The 22,817-nt window shown below is 39.9% G+C and overlaps 2 pseudogenes; both read left to right on the forward strand.

Moving 5' to 3' along the window:
* Positions 1-2,615: 2,615 nt before the first annotated feature.
* The window catches only part of LOC139457110 (uncharacterized), a 35,469-nt pseudogene continuing 15,267 nt past the window's right edge, over positions 2,616-22,817 (forward strand).
* On the forward strand, positions 2,824-14,385 carry LOC139457991 (uncharacterized; annotated as a pseudogene).

The raw sequence follows: 22,817 nt of genomic DNA on the forward strand, positions 1-22,817 counted from the left end.
GCGTGTGTGAGCGTGTGTGCGTGTTTAAGCATGTGCGTGTGTGCGTGGGTGCGTGAGTGAGTGTGTACGTGTATACTTGTTTGTACAAGTCATAACTGCAGACCGCCATTGACAGCCCACTGAGATGCACTGCGTCGTGTTAACATGGATTCCCCACTCAGAAACAGTATCCTGCCTCTGAGCCACCGACAAGGACTTGTTTTATCTTTAAATGCCGAGCACCAAGCAGGGTAACAACAAATTCAATTTTTTAAAGTTTTTTGGTATGACGCGACATTTTGGTATGACGCGACAAGGGATCGAACCACAGACCTTCCACTCTCTGGGAAGTCCTTCTGATCACTAGATCACTGAGGCAGAACAAAAAAACACACGAATATCACACGAGTGACAATGCCTACCACAACTCTCACTGTGATGTTTACATTGCTATAAACTGCCTCTTTATCAGTCGATGTGGTTACAAGGCACATTACTAAAACTGTGGTGTGTGTTGGAAACATTGATTTCTTCTTCAATGTTGGGATGTTATAATCTGTAGGTGGGATATAACATTTGGATGGCTTTGTTCCCAAGTCAGACAAACGACAAAATCAACAACAGCAACATGCACTGTGGGGCCATTGGCTTTGTGAATATAAGGACTAAATCATTGATGAGTGGTTTATTGTCACATATAGATCTAGAAAAGATAGAAGGCTCGAATGAGGATGACTGCGAAGAGGACGATTCTAAAGGAGACTTTATATTGGTTGCCCCATTGCCAAATAATCGTGGCTGTAATTTTGTGTTTGTGATGACAGACGTGTTTTCCAATTATCTTCAGCTGAAACATCCGAGGAGGGTGAGGTGAGGTGAAATTGGGTTTAACGTCGCGTCCAAGATTATTGCACTTATATAGCGACATGCATGTACGTGTGTGTGTTTGTCCGGACTGATGTCGATTTATAGTGCTAGCTCACTGAGATACCATGCCGCAGTTTAACATGAATACCCCACTCAGACACAGTATACTGACTCCGAGCCGACCAGTCCTTGTTTTAGCCCCTTAATGCCGAGCGCCAGACAGGGTAACAACAAGTACCATCTTTTAACGTCTTTTGGTATGACGCGGCCGGGGATCGAACCCCGGACCTTCCGCTCTCCGGGCGGACGCTCTACCACTAGATCACGGAGGCGGTCTCCGAGGAGGGAAAAAAACGAATATAACTTCATTGATTTCAGAAATATGATATTGATTATGAAACAAACAAGTGCTCTTTTCCTGCTTTCCCGAGATTATGAAAACTGAATAACTATTTTGAATTAAGCTCACATGTGAACAATATTGCTTCTGTAAATTTACAATATTTACCACAAACCCAGGCGACAGTTCTAATGCACAAGCTGCATGTCAGTTTATAGAAATCAATCATTCCGTTTTGTGACCTATGCTAACCATGACAAGAAAAATATGTAACAAAGTTTGTAATGTGTTCAGTGGGTCCACGTGTTGGGTAACTCCATATACTCGAGTAACCTCTTAAGGTCGGCATTGCTATGTTGTTTCATAACATATATCCAGTGTCAGTCTGAAAATGATTTCAGTGGCCAGATGCTCAAGATTACACATTTCACTTGTTCAAAAACCAGAGTATGAATACATAGACTAAACTGTATCGATTTGTTTGCTTGTTTGTGTGTTTGTTTATTTGTTTATTTATTCATTTACGTGAACATGTGTAACTGACACAGTTTGTTCTCCTTCCTGGAACAACATTCCGGGCTGATGTCTTGAAAACTATACGTGTCTCTTTGGAGATGAGTAATGAAGAATAGCATAGTATAAAACGTCCACCCCAGATTATCTGCAGACACAGATTCCACAAGGCGTAAAAGGCAAAATAGCAGTGGAAAATTATTTAAAGTGATTACTGAATATTAGTGATCGACCGGTAGCACGAGTGACTCACATAATTTGCTGAAACAAAGTAATCGTTTGTTTGTTGCCTGGCACCCCACAGCAGTACATCTTCCCAACCTTCTTGGTTATAACATTAATGGGTACTCGTCTGTAACACGTCGACACAGACACCTACAATCAATACGTATACACTGTGCCCCAGCACCAATACCTGCGAGTTTGTTGCCTGGCGCCGCACAGCAGTATATCTTCCCCACCTTCTTGGTTATAACATTCATGGGTACTCGTCTGTAACACGTCGACACAGACACATGCAATCAATACGTATGCACCGTGTCCCAGCACCAATATCTGCTGGTTTGTTGCGTGGTCGTCAAAGTCGTTTGAGTTACCATGCAATGAATATCCAGAAATTCTGAATGAATAACAAACTGAGAACTATTTCATGTCTACACAGACTAATACAATGAGTAACTTCACACTATTACCAAGTGACAATATCTGCTATGTGTTACACACGACCTAGTTAAATGGGTACACGTCTGAATAACATAAATCATACCGTGAATATATAGATATTCTGAACAAATACAGACTAAGAACTATATTATGTCTACATTAGCCCGTTCATGCAAGCCGGGTGTATATATAGACTGTAGTTCAACGCCAGTATGTATTTCCTACAAACGATCTAGTTTCACACACTGCCGACATGGCCATGCTGTACAGCCGTCTCATCCTCACAGTTGGAGCTCTCTTGGTGGACATATGTCACAAACACTAGGGTAAGGACACGTATCTGACTGCTTGTGCTTTGTATGTGTTAATGTTATTGCATCAAGGGAAAGGAAATGAATCTCCCACTCAGTTCCCACACATGCAGTTACTGAAAACAAAAAAAGGAAGTAGATTGCACGTATATGTCAGCCAGGCCTGTAGTTATATGCATCTACCTCCGCATGTTGAAAATAAAGAATGTGGTATATACATGTGGTTTAATAGTTATGAACATAAAGCATAAAAATATATACAACAATGACAATAGTGTTACGTAGAAAGGGTTAGGTTTGTCAGGTCCAAATGGCTTGCTTTATTTATCAAAATGAAACGGGATAGCAAGATTTGTATATAATTATGCAGAATGAGCTCGTGGAAATATAATGAGGGTGAACTGGTATTCGAAACCACGATCATATGTTTCTTACACGGCAAAGGGGCAAATCTGCAAAGCGAATTGGGGTATCGTAGACAACTGAACCACATGTTGCTCCGAATCGTGCATGAATGAGACGTCAGAAGAAATAAAAGCAGTTAATCAGTCAGATAAGTGGAAAAGCGGAGTGCAAATATTTTTGCCTATAATAGTCCTTTATTGCCATTCTGATTTTGTTCGCAAGTCTTCAAGTAGCTTACAAGCATAACGATTATGCCCATATCATGGAACATCGGGTTAGACATCGTTCTGTGAACCTCGATGTAACATCTCAAAACATATTTACTACTCTTTCACTTACTGTCCAGAACTATCAGCTGACGTCATCATGTGGAGGTTCTGTGCAGGCAGGGCGAAGCTGTACACTGATGTGTTACACAGGAGAAGCTTCACATACAACTATAGGGTGGCAAAATGGCACTACATCATACAGAGTAAGTCAGGGTAGCTGCAGCTCTCCATATTTCCCGGCTGACTACACCACCTCCTGCCCCAGCTCCACCAACCACACCCTCACCATCAACAACGCCGTGTACGGCAGAGACACACCATCAACTACCAGCTGACAGGCACCAGTAGGAACTCCCTGTACTACTGCCAGGCATCCAACACACAGACTACCAGCAACTCTACCTATTCCTATCTTGACAGTACGTAATATAATAATTATGTCCCCTACACGTCATAAATATTGTGGAGAGTTACTTTTATGCCTTTGATATATTGGTATTGGGTTGACAGATATATACATTAGTTATGATTAATTAACTTTCTGTGTAGTTGCTGTCAGCAGTGTGTTTCCCACAACCATCACATCCGCCAACCAGGAAGTGGGCGCTGCTGAGGTTCAAGAACAGAGTCCCGTTTGGCAAGAGGGATATCCAGTGGTCACATATCCCAGTCAGGTGTCGTCCAGATAACAAGTATCGTGACCATCATCCCTGTCAGGAGTGACCCGGGCCACACAGTCTACTGTACAGCCACCAACATCCACACCCCCTCCCCAGTACAGTCTGACAGTGCCCGGGTGGGATTGTGGTGTGAGTAACTCTCTGATGTCACATATTCGTATATCACATTCATGTAATATCAGTCAATCAGTCAATAACTACTGTCATATTCATGCCATAGCTTAATTGTCTCACTGAGCGGCTCCAGTTGTATGCAGTCAGGCAGTCATTTAGTCCAGAAATATTGCACTGAAGACAACATATCATAGGTGAAAAAGTTAGTATTTTCGTCAGCTTGAAGTGAATCAATCCAATATTAAGGAGATAAATTCCTTCATGCGACCGCATTACGATGAATAGTAATAGATGTAGACGTCCATGTGGGTTATAATCATACTATATTGGATATGGCATATTGTCAGAGCAGTACTACAGATACAGTTAGCCGTTCAGATAACACTGATTTCACAGGTAACTGTACTGTATTGCAGTCGGACCAGAGCAGGTTGATGTGGCAAAGCCAGACAACACTGTAGCTTTAGACCTGACCTTGACCTGTACTGTCACCGCTTATCCAAACCTGACCTTCACCTGGGACTACATTGATGGAACACCTGTAGGTGGCGGCACAGGGACTGTGACAGGATCTTCTACATGATGGTCCCAAACCGTCACCTTCAGCCCAAATAAAGACAAGACTGCTGTGAGGTGTCAGGTCAGAAACACCAGAACATCAGCAACCCAGACTGGTTTTGCATCACTGTATGTCAGTTGTGCGTGTTCATAAGTGTTCCTAATGTATTCATAGCAGTTCAGATTTACACTTGAAGCACATGTGAAGGTTCAAGATCATTGTAGACATAGGGGTGAGCAGAGTGATATTGTCATGTTCTCCACTATTACATCCATGTTTTATTCATTCTTATTTACAATTTATATCACTGTTCTTGTTTCAGACCCACCACCGGTCTATCCTTCCTTCACAAAATGTCAAACTCTGATGTTTCAAGGAGACCCAGAGGCTAGCAGATGCTCGGTGACAGGAGGGAATCCTCTAGCTACTATCACGTGGTCCTGTCTGGGCACTGGATCAGCATCGGTCAGCGACAGTGGTCAGACCAGGACATCTACTCTCTCCTTCACTGTCAGTAGGAGTCAGAGCAGTCAACAGTGTCAGTGTCTGGGGGCGTGGCAGTATAGAGGATACAACCTCTGATATGAGGAACTTCAATGTCATTTGTGAGTATATCTAACTGTTTTATGGAGGGAGTGATAGGTACAAAGGTTTATTCCCCCTCATTAAGATATGTATGGCGTTTTAAGCCTGTCTGAGCGCCTGAACATTATGGTCATGCCACGAATTGACAGTATTGCCACGAATCCATAAAAATTAATGTCAATTACACCTGTTACGCCTGTCACACATTTGTCAAACAATTGGTAAAAATGATATAACACGAATCAGCCACTATAGATTGACGAAGGATTGGTATTGGTGGGGATCCATTGACTTCACATCTTCAAGTTTACGATCGCCTGTCTGATAACAACCTTATGATATATGTCAACAGGCTTCTTACTGCAAGTTATCCTTTCTCATTGTGGTGCAGTAGCTTAATGTTATAGTTTACATAGATATATATATTACTAGATATACATATATCTTAGCATGCATTATCTTCAGGTCGGATTTTAGAAGCATCGATGTAAATGGCACCTTCATCAAGCACTTAGCATGGACAAAATGCAAAACTCTGTGTTCAGTAAACATGCAATAGATCCTTATTTCATGTGGTCCGGTATTTGAGGTGCAGGTCCCACAAACCCACAACCGCTCAATGCCGAAAATGACTTCACCGGTGTAATAGCAGGAAGCACAATAGAAACCGTCCTCCTCACCTTGCTGATTGAAGGACTAGCTCTGACTGTCCTCTATAGGAAGGGGTTCAGGTTTGGAAACGTCTTGAAAGGAATGTTGTTAAATCTCATGTTACCTTAAAACAGTATTCCAAGTACAATGAAAAGGTGGTGAGGCAATATTTTTAGAAGAGGTGTTCTATTAAAAGCGACGTCACTTGCTAAACATGAATGATAAGCGTAGGAGTAAAAATTACCCACGAATCTAAATCATTACTGACTCAAACTGAACGCACGCAGTTTTGGAATGTATATCGAATTAATGACAGCATAGTATAAACGGTTGTGCACCAGTAACTGCTTCTATTCAGTACGTTTGTTATATTAAGTCATTAGCGTTACACATGTCATATTCTCCCTTTGCAATTTTTTCCACATACCCAAGTTGACATTTGTAATGTGTGGATGACAGAGTACACTATAATGAATTCTCTTTTTTTCAGGAACTGCTTCACACAATAGGTAGACTAAATGTATGAATAAAACATTTTCAAATAATTTCCTCTGTAATACGGTAAATATCCTTTACAAAAATCATATATTAAAGATGTTTCCATTATTAATTGTCATAAACCGACCTCACTTTCATTTTGAAGAACCAGGAATCCCGAAACTGAAGAAATGGAAAACACAGGGTATTCATCCTTGGGTAGGTTGAAAACAGATGTTCAGATAGATTGTTTTGGTCACGAATATGCCTGTACCGACTCAAGCTGATACTGATATTATATGTTCATATTGATTTGTTACAGATTAAATCAACAGTCCAACTCAGTACTCAAGCATGGATAAAGAGGCGTCTGAATAGGAACATTACACACAATTAAAGATTTATAAGAATACAAACGGTATAGGGATACTTTGACATTATATATACTATAGCAGTTCTCAGTCGTAAACTCGAGCTCAGTGAAGGTACTGCAAGATCATCGGTGTGCTATTAAACGTTGTGTTACTTTTTAGACGGGCATATAACATTAGTGTTTGTTCTATGGAAATGGATTACAAGTAATATTTTCAGTCTAGGCAAAAGCAGAAACAAGTACATACGAAGACATGACTGAAGCTCCCCCAGTATCTTACGAGTCAATAGCGTATCGCCATATCAGAAGAGCGGCGCTCAATCTCAAGGTAATTACAATTTAGAATATATATACCTCTGAAAGGTGTGAATGCTCACATAATTTTTTTTACACAAGAAGTGATTTAAGTGTTTTTTTAAACACACTATGTTTCTTCCTGTGTCCTGATGTACAATTCCTTTACTCTATAATCGTTTGACTGGTGACAATTTTTGAAATTATTTTTCGGATCTTTATTTTATTAAATATGTGATGTGGTTTCAGATCCTGACTAAGGGAACAAGTAAACAAGCAGTAAATGTGATACCATCACTGGACACTACTACAAAGTGTGTGAACTGGTATTTTTGATTACCTCTCATATAGCGTATTTTCCATGTCAACATGTGACTGTTATCTTATAGTATTTTCCTCTGTTATTTAATATATTAACTGTGTTGCATTATATTAGCATATAACAAAACAGGCTGTTATATCCCTAACACATGCATAGGCTTTCATTGGCTGATACAAACTTTCTGGTGCTAAATTTGATACATTTTCTATGTCACCTTTTCATACGTTTGTTTACAATGAGGGGATACCTTATCAGTATAGTAAACGTGTACCTTGTTTGTTCAATAGATGAGCACCTGCGAGGCGATTCAACTATGATTGATCTAAAAAAGCACAACATTTTAACTCCATATAGCGTCCTACCTATAAAAGTGTAAAAGCTTGCATTTGGTCTATTATGTTTGAAATCCTGTCCGATGAGCTAGCCTGATCTACAGGGATAAATTTGCTTGAGTCATGAAGACTGATGCCGATGTCACGAAATATATTCGCCCCCAGAATAAAATCTGCCCCCGGCGAATTTATACCGGTACAGTTCCCCCCCTCTCGAAATAAACTCTCCCCCACCCTACGAAATAAAATCTCCCCCCAGAATATTTCCTCCCCCGGTCGTTTCATAAATACTTGCCATGCAGTTGCCAATAGTTTTAATGTTAATTTGTTTTTATGTTTTTTTATTCATTTTTTTATCTCCTTTTTTTTCTGAGTTATACATTTAGATACTTGTGTGTGTGTGTATGTGTGTGTGTGTGTGGGGGGTATTTGTTGATTTTAAATTTTTATTGATTTTGAGGGTGTGGAAGGGGGAGGGGGTCCACCTTTGCTTTCGTTTTTCATAATAATATATTTTTAAGTTGTATATAACGTATGAATTCCTTCACAGATTACTTTATCTCAGTTCTATATGACGTACTATTTTACTTCTCTGTATCGTTCTTGTTTTCTCTTCAGTGTGAGGTTAAACTGTATAATTTTTACTATTTTGATATTTTGCAATATGTTGTGGTCATCAGTTATGCAAATCAGTTTCGGTGTGTCTTTTTAACAAGATGTTCTTCATTAATATTCACCGCCAGCCCCATTGTAACAATTACATTTACACTTTGCTTTGACGATGCCGGTTGATGTTGTTCAATACAGGTGTTTTTGAATCTATTCTACATGCTAATCATTTCGGGAAGATGATACATATTTCTCTATATTTTGGGTTACTTTGCTTATAAAGATTATACATATAAACGTACGCAGTCTTAGTAGATTTTAGAGTAGATTTAATCAGTGCTGAATTAGATAGTTATGATGTTGTATGTTTAACAGAAACCTGGCTGCACTATGATATTCTAGCCACTGGTATTACACTGATACCATTTTCAAATCGTAGCCTGTGTTAAGGAATATATTTTAGATTTTAAATCAGAGTATAACGGCTAGGATATGTTGACAGTTTTTACGTAGTTAGTGTTAAAACCGAATGTTTGCGAGGATTAATAAGATTTCTGAAATCAGTAACATCAGTAGTTCTCCGGGGGGGGGGAGAATTTGTACGGGGGAGAGTTTATACCGGGACACCGGCGATAAACAGTTTGCTTGTTACAAACATGTCTGCTAGCCCTGGTTTTGCTATTTCACTTTACATTTTTTTTATCATCTGAGCGTAATACTTGTTGTTTCGTCGATTTAAGATATTTATATGTCACAAGATGTGAACTAAAGACGACGACATAATGACGGAAGTATGCCATTAGCTTTGTTCGTACAAATAATGTAGTGGTCTATATGTTAGTTTGGTTTTCTGGTATGGACGTCGGAAGTGACTGTATGTTCACATTATATGCGTGTTGTTGCCTTAATCATGAGAACATATTGACCTGGTTTAATGTTGTATATGATTAATTATTGCATTTTATTACAAATTGTACTTACTGGAGGTTATAACGAGGCACCTTCATAGTCTTGTTTGTATATATTCCAGTTCTCACAGGAAATAAACACTGATCCACATAAATAAATAGTGTTTAATTGATGTTTGCCATTCACTTTTGTAGTGAATACAAGCAATGACTTCCTTTTCATAAAAGGGTATTGTACGATTCCGAGTATATCATAAGCATATGTGAATAAATCACAACGAAATAGCGATAATACAAGGTGTTCGAAAAAGGGTTTTAAGGAAATTAATTGCCTTTTTATTAGACCTTATTTCAGGTTTAGTATATCAATTGCTGCATCGCTTCATTGTGATGATAGATCGACTTGAAAAATGTCGACTCTCTGTTGCACAGTTATACACTCCAGCGGACATCCTTTAATATATGCTGAATATCCGTTCACAACTTCAAACAAACTACTGTAAAATGCCGCAAAAACCCACTTTGTTTCAAAATGTCAGTTCGACAATCCTTACTGGTGGGCATTCGGGTTTTTCTATTTTTTTATCTCCTTTTTTTTCTGAGTTATACATTTAGTTACTTGTGTGTGTGTGTATGTGTGTGTGTGTGAGTGTGTGTGTGTGTGTGTGTGTGGGGGGGGGGGGGGGGGGGGGGGTATTTGTTGATTTTTTTTCAAGAATGATGTTTTAACCGAGTCCCAATACGAAAGGGTCTTCAGCGAGAGAACGCTTTTAATAACCAGGACACCAACAACCTTTAGTGATCTCAAGTTTTTGTCAAGTTTTATCACTTACATTTTGTTTGTCATTGAACTGCTAAATTCAAATACTGTTAACATATGTCAAACGAATGGCTATCAGAGGAGACATAATATTACAACTAATAATGGACCCCTTATCTCTTCAGTCGTTTGAATTTAATGTCAACTGTGATAGTGAACCTTTTGTTGCCCCTGTAGCTGTTCTGAACACGAACGAGTCACCTGAATGTGCCTATTGTAAGCTATGGTCGGTGACACGGAACCGGTTTAATAGCGTGTTGTATTGGTGTTAGCATATGCACAGACAAAGCAATGTGGAGACTATTCAACTTGTGGTGTACGATCCAATAACACCCAGGGTTGTGAATGGTGAAAGTTGCCATGGCATTTGTTGGGCTGCCTCCTCAGGTGTAAAGTATGGTGGCTGAGTTTTGTCATCTCTAAGACAGGACTGTGGAGTTCTGGACTTTTCATACAGTCGCCATATTTCCAATGCTTTGCTGCATGAGAAGACAACATTTCGGGATGAGAGCACAGTGCATCGCAAGGCGCCACAACGCGACTGATCCACAGCATGAAATGTCATCAACCAACAAGGTGACCAGATTAAACAATGGCGGCTGTTCAGTGTCATCTCGTGTTGAAGTGGGTTCGACGGTTTTTCAACTATCCCATCCGCAACATTCTGAATAAAATTATTTTACCCTTGTAATTTGTTTCAATAGAAATTGGAATTAGCATTGTCTTTTTCTTTAATATATTATACTCATTTCTATTTTATTTCCTAATTCAGAACAATATAAAGCCGCATTCTTATCACATTCAGCCATTTCAGCCTTTGGACCTTTCCAGCGAGAGTTCAATGCTTGTTATGGGGGAAATTATTTTATGGAAATTTAACCTGAAGAACATTGGGTTTGCTGACATGTTGAGGCAATGCATACATATTTAACTAGTATTACCTTCTCCGATGACTTCCCGTGTCTATCTACACTGGCAGCTTGTCGATTCGAAAATGATAGGATTGTGAGGGGTTGTTTGATCATCCACTAACGTATAACATATACACAAATAATGAAACGTCGATTGTACACAAATGCACACTTATTACTTGACCTTCTGACAACAAAACATCTAAATGTGATTGAATGAAGACAATTGCTGAACCACCTCGATGACAAATAGTTATTGATTGTTTGCTAGTTATTTTTGTAAATGAAAGGAATAATGTATGTATGAATAATATTGTTGCCTTGCGTGAATTCACACAAGTCAGTTCCAGGTACAAGAACTTCATACTCCTGATCATGTTTAATCTTTCTAAATACACCCTACACACAATCACACAATCAAATATATTCTTCCTGATTACCTGGTCCAGAAATACCCTTTATGCAAATATTTTTGCATATTTGTTGCTTATCTAAAGTTGACAAGTGTGACCATTGCCTTACTTGAACTAACGTAATCAGCGCAACGATCGTTTCCATTTTAACACTGAAACATAATGATACTTACTGAGCTAATACGTTTATCGATTCTTCACAGTGTGAAATAATGCTGCGTCAAAACAGTGATTCGCCAGTACAACCAGACACTGCCTTACACTACTGATGTTGTGTCAAACAGTGATTCGCCGGTAAAAAGTAACACTGCCTTTCACTACCGATGCTGTGTAATACAGTGACTCCCCGGTACAAATAATCACTGCCTTTCACTACCGATGTTGTGTCAAACAATGATTCGCCGGTACAAATAAACACTGCCTTTCACTGTCGATTTTGCCTAAAACCAGGGATTCCCTGGTACAAATTAACACTGTCTGACGCCTTCGATTATCCTTTAACTTAAGATGACATATGTTCTTGTTTATAACTGTATGGGTGATTTCCACAATATTTGTTATATAATTGTCATTATCAGTGCTAATAAAGTGGGTGTTTATCTCAGCATTGCGAAGGCGTGATTACTATGTGACTGTAACCTTGCTGAGAGTATCATCAAATATGAAGTATCCAACATGACTGGGAACAAGGATACAAATCGATGTGGTTCATGTAAGTAAAACATTTCCATAATCATTAGACATGTCAGACAAACGCAGAGGACATTGTCCAATTGCGTAAATATCATACTAAAGGGATCGGGGGGTCAGGCTCGCCGACTTGGTTGATGTTTGTCATCGTATGCCTAGTGACGTCAGTGTAAAAAAAGCTATATTGACTTTTGCCACTGTCAAACTGAATAATCACTGACACTCTTACATAATATGTTTTATGCGCACGTTCCATGTGCATGGTATCGTTAATGAGTAGTGTGATAGGGTTTGAAGAGTAAGGAATTCATGAATGACATCACATTACAAGCTATTATCACGTTTATGCGACTGGGAATGGTAAATATCCTGTATGAGGGATAAACAATATTTTTTAAGCGGGCCTTGATTATTTCCTGATGCAAGACATTTACTATCCCAAAGCACACTAGCGTCAAAACCACTAAGTACAACTTGGAAAGATGTGTGAGACAGTAAGTTACTCACAGACAACAGCTCAGCTTGGTCTGCATTATGTATGTGCACAATACATAATAATATCATCTGTTGGTCGGGCGTGCGCACTTATTTATATCTCGCTCTAGTACTGGCCTACATATTCTGTCGGCTACTCGGAAGTAAAATACCAGGTAAACGGTTCTCTCAGATGACAACGCTGTGTATGTGTGAGTGTAGAACTGTCAATGTTGCAGCTATACCATGTTTACCTGTGGACACCTCAATTACATTTCACTTCTGATTTTGGTGGACGTTGGACAGATTCTTCGTACAGGTAAACTGCTACTTATGATCTGAACCACGCTAACACTTGATGTCGTTAACCTATGTTGTAGCCATGGTACATAGAGATTACCTCGAGAATGTGTTTGGGTGGTATCCGGAGATATGAATAGACACTGTTTTTAGCGAGCCTTGGTATTCCAGGGTGGCCCCATCGTTCGGGTGTTGCGATTTTACCCTGCCCTGGGTCCATGACACTAACGACGTGTTCTGTTGCAGCTGCACACAAGTTTAAGTTGAAACTTTGTAAACAACATGTCCCAAATAGAATGAAAATATATCACAGAATGAGCATGCCCTGAAATACTGACGTTGAAAATGAACGACATAACATGCAAATCTATTTGAATACCGAGAGCAATGACACGAGCGCGGTTTAATGATTTTGTTCATTTAAATATCCGTTGTAGATTAAACAACGTGTCTCCCCTCGCCAAATGGCAATAATGAAAATTATAACAGATTAACTGTGATATCCAAAGTTTTGTCCAAGGTTTTCCACCGCTTTTAGCAATATTCCAGCAATATCGCGGCAGGAGACACCAGAAATGGGATTCACACATTGTACCCATGTCGGGAATCGAACCCGGGCCTTCGGCGTGACGAGCGACCGCTTTAACCAGGAGAAAAACGAGATACAATAATTATTGTGACCTTTTGGATGATCAAGGAGAGCCAATCATGGTTAGTTAGTTTGTTTGTTTGTTTCTTAACTTCGCATTCCGCAAATTCCAGCTATATGACTGCGGCCTGCTTATAAACGAGTCTGGACAAGTCAATCAAGTGATTGACTTTGTGAGCATCGATCTACGCAATCGGGGCACGATGACATGCTTCAACCAAGTCAGCGAGCCTGACCACTCGATCCCGTTAGTCGCATCTTACGACAAGCATAGTTGCCTATTACGGCAAGCTGTTAACCTGCCCTTGGCCACCCAAGAAAACTCATGATCATGTGAGGTGAGGTGTGGTCAGTCAAATTCACTGTCATAATCAGACTCGCGTTTAGATTGTAATCAAATAGTGGATATGGTATCAATTTAGAGATTTCGAATTCTGATATGTATATTATAACGTTGAATTAGGGAAAATTGCAATTATTTATTCATACAATATTCAACACGTGAGCTACGCTCAAGTGAACTGCTAACATCCCTGCCTATGCATGTGGACTGATCAATCGTTTCTCTTTGATATGAGTACATGGCAGTTTCATGGGTTTATTCCACTGCTGATACTGATGGATAATGTCCCGATACGTCCTTTAAGTCAGTGACATAGCTTGTCACCGGATTGTTTGTTTGTTTGTTTATTTGATGTTTAACGCCGCACTCAGCAATCTTACAGTATATGACGGCGGTTGTCACTGGAGATGACCCGGTTACCCTTTGCTTAGGTGGTGAGATCTAAACGTGTCAGAAATCTTTGATTGTTAATGTGAATCTCAGATGCACCCTGAATATGTCAATAGGTTTTCAGCCACCTATGCGAGATCCTGAATCTCACCAAGGTGGAAAACACTGAAAACCCACATCACTTTCTTCCACATAACTGAACGCAGCGATACAGCATAAACCACGCACTGACTTACTTACAACATGTGAAACATGCAACCTACAAACATCTTGTTTCAGAGTCAGCTCCAGTTCTTGCCACCAACAGACGTGTTCCTGTGGAGGGTGTCAGTTTCAGCATCACCTGTACACTAGATGCTTCTATCAGTAAAACAACCCGCTTCTATAAGGGTGTTATTCATGTCCAGGGAGGCTGCTCATCATCAGGCAGCTGTTCTTCTCCTGTCGCAGGATACTCTGTGAGCCTGGACAGTACATCCAGGATCCTGACTCTTGACATCGCATCACCAGATTCCACCAGAGACAGCGGGAAATGGAGATGTATTGATGGTACCACAGTGTCAAATATCATCACATTGTCACAGTTTGCAGGTGGGTTTGATGTGTTTGAATCGCATGTTGGTTAATGGCGACAATTAAACTAGGCACAAGAACTGATTTGTAAATAAATACAATTAGAGAGTAGACAACGGGTCGTAACTTAAATTGACGTTAAAATTCGTATGTGGGAAAGATGATGAACATATTTGTGAGAACGGCGAACATTTCGAAGCTATTTTTACACTGTTTACGAACCTCCCACAATCAGCCCAAATGTTTTGTATATACTAGTCAGGGACATCACTCAAAACTTTACAAACGTACAGCACAAATGAACAGAAAACAAGTTCATTCACGTTAAACTTACACACAGCATGATATACCTGGCAAACTGGTCACAACAGTGTTAACCTCAACTCATCCCCGGTCTCAGTTCCACGAATCTAGGCTATCAGAACAAGTGTACATTATGTCTCATACATATACATTGTTATCACATAGACTCGGATGTTTATATTTATTAATCATTGTCTTAGTTGTAATATCAGTTTCAAAAGTTCTAGTCAGATGGTGAAGTATTCAGGGCGGCCGTACAGTGTGGTCCTGGGTAGATTCTATTCTTGATTGACTTTGATGTAGTTTATAGATCTGAACCTGAATGTTAATGGCATCATTCCTTCTTACCAGCTGTCCTGGACTGGAGCTCTGTGACATTCTCTCCACAACTGACTTCTCTCCCGTCCTCCGTGACACCACAGAACACCATCTCCGTCACAGTGACGACTCCGTGTGCTGCCCCTGCCGCCGTCATCACATGGAGATATCAACAGGTGGGAACTGTACATATGTTTATCTTGATGCAAGAGATCGCCTTGTATAATTGGTTTCAGATCAGATTTGGGGATTTTACGACTGCTTCAGCCGTTGGCGTTGTCGCAGTCTGGGCCAGACGGTTTTAGATAAATAAGTAATAGTTGGAAATAATAGATAAACAGGCGTGTAGTGTCGGTGGCTGGTGGCCGGTTAGCAGTGGCCTGGTCATTGATTGAGAGGCTGCATAAAAAAGTCTTACTGTTAGTTAGTATGGATGGGGCAATTTTGCGCGTGGACGTCGGATAAAAGTCTCCGCGATAAGAATTTTGATACCGATCCGAATCCGAAGTGTAGATTTAGTTTTAGGGCTGGTAATTTGTTTAGGATTGGTTTGTATTTTTAACAAATTTGGATATTTGTGCATATATAGCTGTTGTATTAGATGGTTGTAGTGGCAGTGTGATGTTTTTGTATTGTGGAGGGAGGGATTGGTATAATTCAAATTGTTGTTTGTATTGGGGGCAGTGAATATGTGATTTAAATCTTCTGTTGTGTTGGCAATGTGTGCAGTTTGGATGTGGCTTCTGTTTTGGCTGTGCAAGTTTTCATTTAATTCAAGTTGGCCGCTATGGATTCTATGTAATATTTTATCTGAAAGTATCAATTGGTAAAAGTGCGGCATTTTATGACAGGTTTATTGAAAAGGGTTATTATCTTTGTGGATTTACAATTTTGAATACTACAATATTTGGCAATTTTGACTTTTTATATGGAGATTAAGGAGATTATTGGAAGAAATTTTGAATAAAGTCTGTTATTAATGATTGATTCCATTATTTTACTGATGTGAGAAGTTAACGAAATTGGGTTGTAGGAATATGGTTTATTGGGGGGGTTTCCCTGGTTTGAGAACCGGTACTACTAGGGCAGATTCCCATGTTTTAGGTATAGTTCCGGATAAATAGGTTGATAAATTTGTTAAATGGTAGATGGGTGTGGGGTGGTAAGGATGTGTAGTTGGGGTGATTCTTAATTGTATTTTGCATGTGTTTAGTGTGACTGGCGGAGCTGCTTGAGGCCGAGAAGTGAACAGGCATGACATTAGCCTTTTCTTTGTTTCCATTTAAGTTAGGATTTTGGGGGGCGGAAAATGTTTTGGAAGTTCCTTTTATAGCTTTGTATTATTTCCATATTTTTGTTTTGTTTGTTTGCTAATTCTCAAAGTGCTGGTGAAAGGTTCCAAATGTTCTCTTTTGGCTGCTCTTATGAGTTCTTTTGTTGAATTTCTTAGTTTTGTCTTGCCAAATGGGGTCTAGAGATATCGCGCTGAACTTTATTTAGTGCTATTTTCCTGAGTTTCCTTGATTGAATAATTTCTGAGCTCCACCATGGGTTTGGGTTTGGTGGGATTGAATTTGGAATATTCTGTATAGTTGAGATAGTAATTTTGAAGGGGCAGTGGTCGCTGCCCCAGGTATCTGAATGAACATCGAATTGATGGACCAGCCAGCTAGGACAGCGGCCAAGGCCTTTTTCAGTAGGAGCTGAATGTATGTCGTGAAATTCACAACACTGTAAAAGAATCCATATTTCTTCGTCTATTAACTTACAACATAAATGGATTCTCCAGCAAACTTTCAGATCTTCACTTTCTAAATTATTTACAAACATTTGAATTGTATGTCTAGTTGAAACGTTTTTGTCCAACGAAGTTCTAAATAGTTGGTTACCTGGATTTGTAAGTTTTTATTCACCTGCTATCAAAATATATAAATACGGTCGATGTTGCGGTGGTGTTTGTGTCTGTATTAAGCAAGCTATTGATGTTTTTTGCACCGTTATGCAAACCAACTTAGATACTGTTGTTTGTCTCAGGCTATCAACAAATATTCTTAAAATTGATTTTGACGTTGTTCTAGTTTGTGTATATATTCCTCCACAAGGATCTACTTATTATGATAATACGTCATCAACGTGTGCTATAAACCAGCTGGAGTTGGTTTTATCTGATTTATTACCCGATGTATCAGATTGTCATGTTGTGTTGTGTGGAGACATGAACGCTCGTTGTGGTGATAAGAATAACTATAGAGACTTTAACCCAGACAGCATACAGAATAGAGGTGATCCTTTTCCCGAGGATACCTACCGGCCATTTTAGGATAGAACTTCACAAGATACCATTATTAACAGATTCGGTCGCACGTTGTTAAGCTTATGCGATGTGTTTGACTTCTGTATTGCGAACGGTCGAATGGAGGGTGACACTAATGGTGAATATACGTACATCAGTAGCCAGGGCAGCAGTGTTAACGATTACTTCATCTGCTCTGTTTATTTCTTTTCACACATATTTGTGTTGAATGTTGGTGAAAGATTAGAGTCTGATTGTTTTCCTCTGGAACTCAGTTTTTAAATATGGCGATGACGCAGAAGACCAGCAGCAGGGAATTAGTAATGTACATTATGTTAAGTACATTTGAAATGATAGCTTCAGTGTTCAGTTTTTAGATAGTTTAGGATCTACTATGTTGTCAGATCGTCTGTTGTTAGACGTTGATGAAAATGAAGATAAAACTCTGAACGATTTTGTAAAACTAATTTCAAATATCCACAATACACACAATAGAATAATATTAAATATTTAATGTAGATCTGCTAAATGTGCCTCCTGGAGTGCACTTCGACAGTTTAGAACATAGAAATGAACATTCCAGAAAGCTAATATTGTACTGTTAGGAATAAATATGAGCAAACATGTCGGAGGTATACATTTCTAGTTCGGCAACATAAAGTTGGTAATTCATGCAAATCTCTCGGTAACCCTAAAAATATTTGAAAAGAGATTCGAACGATCATCTCAGAGTCATATACAAATTCCAAAATTAAACCCACCGAATGGTTAATTTCATATTGCTGATATGTTTGAGAACCAGTTCTGATACAGACACATATATATGTTATCATGAGCATTATACTGATATTGATGCCAATATCACTGTTGAGGAAATTATTGATGCAATGTATTCTCTGAAGAATGGAAAGTCCAGGGACTAGATAAACTTCTTGTTGAAATGCTTAAATGTTGTAAAGAAGTTATACCGCCGTTTTTGTCAAAATATTTTAATAAGATATATTCAAATGGCCGTTTTCCTAATATGTGGTCGAAAGCTATAATTGTACCTCTCCACAAAAAGGGTGATACTAATTATCCAGATAACTATAGAAAAATCGCCCTGAATACTACACTTGGTAAAGTCTTTACATGTATTTTAATTAAGAGACTTACGCTTTAGGCAAATATGAGAGCCAAAATTCCGGAAACGCAAGCTGGTTTTCGAAAACATTATTCCACTACTGACCACATGTTTACACTTTATGCTGTTGTTCAGAAATATCTATTAAGGCGTAAGAGGAAGCTTTATGTAGCATTTGTTGACTTTAAGAAAGCGTTTGATTCTGTCAATCGACATAAACTGCTTTGTTTGCAAAATACAGGCATGAATGGTAAAATGCTTCAAATGTTAAAAGGTATGTACACAAATGTAAGAGCATGTGTTCAGTGTGATGGTTAGTTAACAGACCTTTTAAATTGTCCGCCTGGTTTGAAGCAAGGCTGCTTATTAGGTCAATATTTGTTCATCATGCACTTTCTCGGCGCAAGATTCTTATAGTATCGTGAAGTCACTTAGTAAAATCATTGTGTACACCCACTTTGTAACATTGTCTTCACAGCTGTATTGTATGCAGCACATCCCTATATTATCTCTTTGTACTCTTGTTTTGTATGTGGGCCGGAAGCCTTAAGTACAATAAAACATCTTGATCTTGAAAGAACATCCCAGCTTTGATTTAAGTTAGGCGTTGATGATTGAAGGTGGCTGGTAGGGTTGGCTAGTGGGTTGGTTGTAGATTACGCAAATGAGTTCGTTGGTATCCATCCAATCATGTAGTAGTTTTTGGGGCCCCACAGTGGGTGGTGTGCATTGAAATTGTGCGTATAGGGTATATGGTCCTATACATTTTGACAGGATTTCTAAATCTTCTAAGAAAGGTATGTGGTGTTGGGGCTTAATTTAGAAGGTGGTAGATGGTGTGGTGTGTTTACTTTAATGCCTTAAGGGCTGCCTGAATGTTTTGAAAAGATTTGTGGTAAAGGGTGGATACCTGGTCCAGTGAATGGACTTTCTTGGCCGTGTTTTCTTTTTAAGGAGAATGCCAGAGGAAGGGGGGGGGGGGGGGGGGGGATCGGTTAGGGTATCGGTTTCTCCTGTCTGTTTGGTTGGGTGGATTCGGAATGGCTGACCACAGTGGGATGAGTATTTGTTGGATTTGTGGGAGTGCGGAGGCTGGTGGGGGAGGGTAATGATTGTGGGTACGGTTGGATTTTCTTTGTATCTTTATGTGTAGGTAATGTAGTGGACTTGAAGGTGAGGAAAACTAGCAGGTACCTAAATGGCTAACACAAAAACAAGGGGTTATTCACATTGACCACAGGGACACACCTGAGGTTGGTGTGCGGTTGTTGATGTTTTTAAAGTCTGTGATTTCCGGGTTGGGATGGTAGTTTGTTTGCTACGTGTATGTATTCTGCTTTGTCTTCTTGTGTTCCCTGTTTTTGTGTTAGCCATTCAGGTACCTGCAATATAATAGTTGAACCGTCAATTATTGCGTGCGTGATTGAGAGTGTCTTGTGAGGGGAAGGTGACCTTGATCCTCTGTCGCAGTTGTGTACATATTTGAGTGTGAAGATCGCTTTTTGTAGACGGAATTAGTTGATTGAGCAAGTGTCATTTACAGCTGTGGATGTTCTGAAAAATACCAGCAATATGTGAGGAGGTTGTTTTGGGGTGTTTTTTGGGACAATCATTTTTTAATTCTTTGATCTGTGTCTGCAGATGAGTGTATTGGGCGTTTTGTTTGCTCGGGGGATTGTTTCCTTTTGGTTGTTTAGCTGTCAGGTGTGGTGAAAAGTGATTTTAAGTGGGGTGATGTAGATGTGAGTGTAGACATAGTGGAGACAGACTATGAACAATTCCAAACAGCGAGAACACAATAAATTTGGAACCAAGGGAGTAAAGACATGCAGTAATGGGGAGACAGGTAGATGGAACTTAGCTGAGAACAAAGGAGCCGCTACTCGTGAGTAGAGCTATGGCGTCTGTGGGGAGGCGCTCGGAGGGGGGTGGGAGAGGAGGCGCTCGGAGGGGGGTGGGAGAGGAGGCCCAGTCCGATGAAGCCTTATTGTCCGATCCCACTGTGTGTACTTTGATCGATCCCAGCGGTTGATAGATGGCTTTTGAAGATTTCTCCGGGTTGTGTTTGAATATTTTGATTAACATTCGTCCCCGAGAGCATGTTGTATCCGTTCATGACGGAAGTGAACAAAGATATGGACGTCCAGACTGAAGATCATGGTTCAGAATATATATAGTAGTTGGAGGATAAACAGTAGAGGGTAAACAGTAACAACAATTGTATACATGAGTGGGATAACATGAGTAGGCAAAGTTATGACAACAGACGAATAATACTGTAACAACATGGTGGGCAGAGAATCACACGAGGTGGAAGCCAATGAGACATGAAGCCATTTAAACAGGATAAGTTTACATAGGTTGTGATTATTGTTTCCTGGGAAGTCATTTAGGAGTTTGGAGAGGATTTGGACGTTTTACCAGTTGATAGTGTGGGTCAGTTGCTGAATTGCCAGAATCAAATAACACAACAGTATATACCATCAAATCAGACAGTATATCAGCCATCTCGGACCATACAGCCTGTTTTGTGTTTCCTCCCAGGGATCATGTCCACCAGGTCAGGGCCAGACAAGCAACACTCTGTCTCTACCAGGAAACACAGCCAGTCTCTCCAACTACTGTTTTGTGTTTACAGGGTGAGAGTGGTGTACGTCCCAGCAGTACATCTTCCTCCCAGGGATCATGTCCACCAGGCCAGGTCCAGACAACCAACACTCTGTCTCTACCAAGAAAAACACAGCCAGTCTCTCTAACTACTGTTTTATGTTTACAGGGTGTGAGTGGCGTCCCTCCCAGCAGTACATCTTCCTCCCAGGGATCATGTCCATCAGGCCAGGTCCAGACAACCGACACTCTGTCTCTACCAGGAAACACAGCCAGTCTCTACAACAGACAGGTGTCTCTCACTGTCAGTGTGGAACATGACTCCTTTGACCTGCCCACGTACACAAAGTCTGTCACGTCAAATACAATACAGTTCCCTGGTGAGTAGAGCACTTGCTGAATGTTATGGTCTGTAACTACACTATTAGAACTACCTCAGACTATGGTTTACAGAACGAAGCCTTATCATTGTGACTAAACAATCACAAAAAAAGATCACAATATCTTTGGATAATGTTTTGGAAAGTATGTTGAGGCGAAGATGCATTTTCATGTTTTATGTTACCTGGTGAGTAGACTTCAGCTGGGATTGTAAGGTTATTAAAATCATCCTTCTGACAGGGCCGATCTGAATTACACTAATGACAGTAAAGTTATAACTTTGACACTTATGTGTTTCCTTTGAGGGTCCCAATAAGACTTATATAGATTTTATCTATGCCATCATGATCAGTATCTTCTCTACTCACTATATTTGACAGTCATTTTGAATTTATGCGTTAGATTTGTTTAACTATGACTATGATTTGATTTCAATGTCTTCACTTCTTACAGTCCCAGTGACCTCTGTGACACTGACAAACATCAGCTCTGATCATGTAACAATAGGACAAGCTACAGGTCAATCCTTGACTTTGATCTGCGTGACATCAGCCAGTTTCCCCACATCTACTGTGACCTGGGTGACCTTGCCATCAGGAACCACTCCTACAGTCAGCACAGAGACGACATCTGGTGTCCTGGTGAAGACAACAAGCTCCGTCACATTCACTGTCAGTAAGACTGACCAGGGGAGGAGCATTCACTGTCAGGCTGAAAACATCAACGGTCTGACATCCCCACAGTCTAACAGAGCAACACTGGAGGTTTGGTGTAAGTTGACCCAGTCTAATAGAGATACACTAGAGGTTTGATGTAAGTTGACCCAGTGTAACAGAGCCACATGGGAGGTTTGGTGTAAGTTGACCCAATCTAATAGAGATACATAAGAGGTTTGGTGTGAGTAGACCCAGTCTAATAGAGATACACTAGAGGTTTGGTGTAAGTTGACCCAGTCTAATAGAGATACATTAGAGGTTT

This window comes from Haliotis cracherodii, unplaced genomic scaffold (assembly GCF_022045235.1).
Source record: "Haliotis cracherodii isolate W230 unplaced genomic scaffold, xgHalCrac1.p SCAF_12, whole genome shotgun sequence".
Classification (NCBI taxonomy): domain Eukaryota; kingdom Metazoa; phylum Mollusca; class Gastropoda; order Lepetellida; family Haliotidae; genus Haliotis; species Haliotis cracherodii.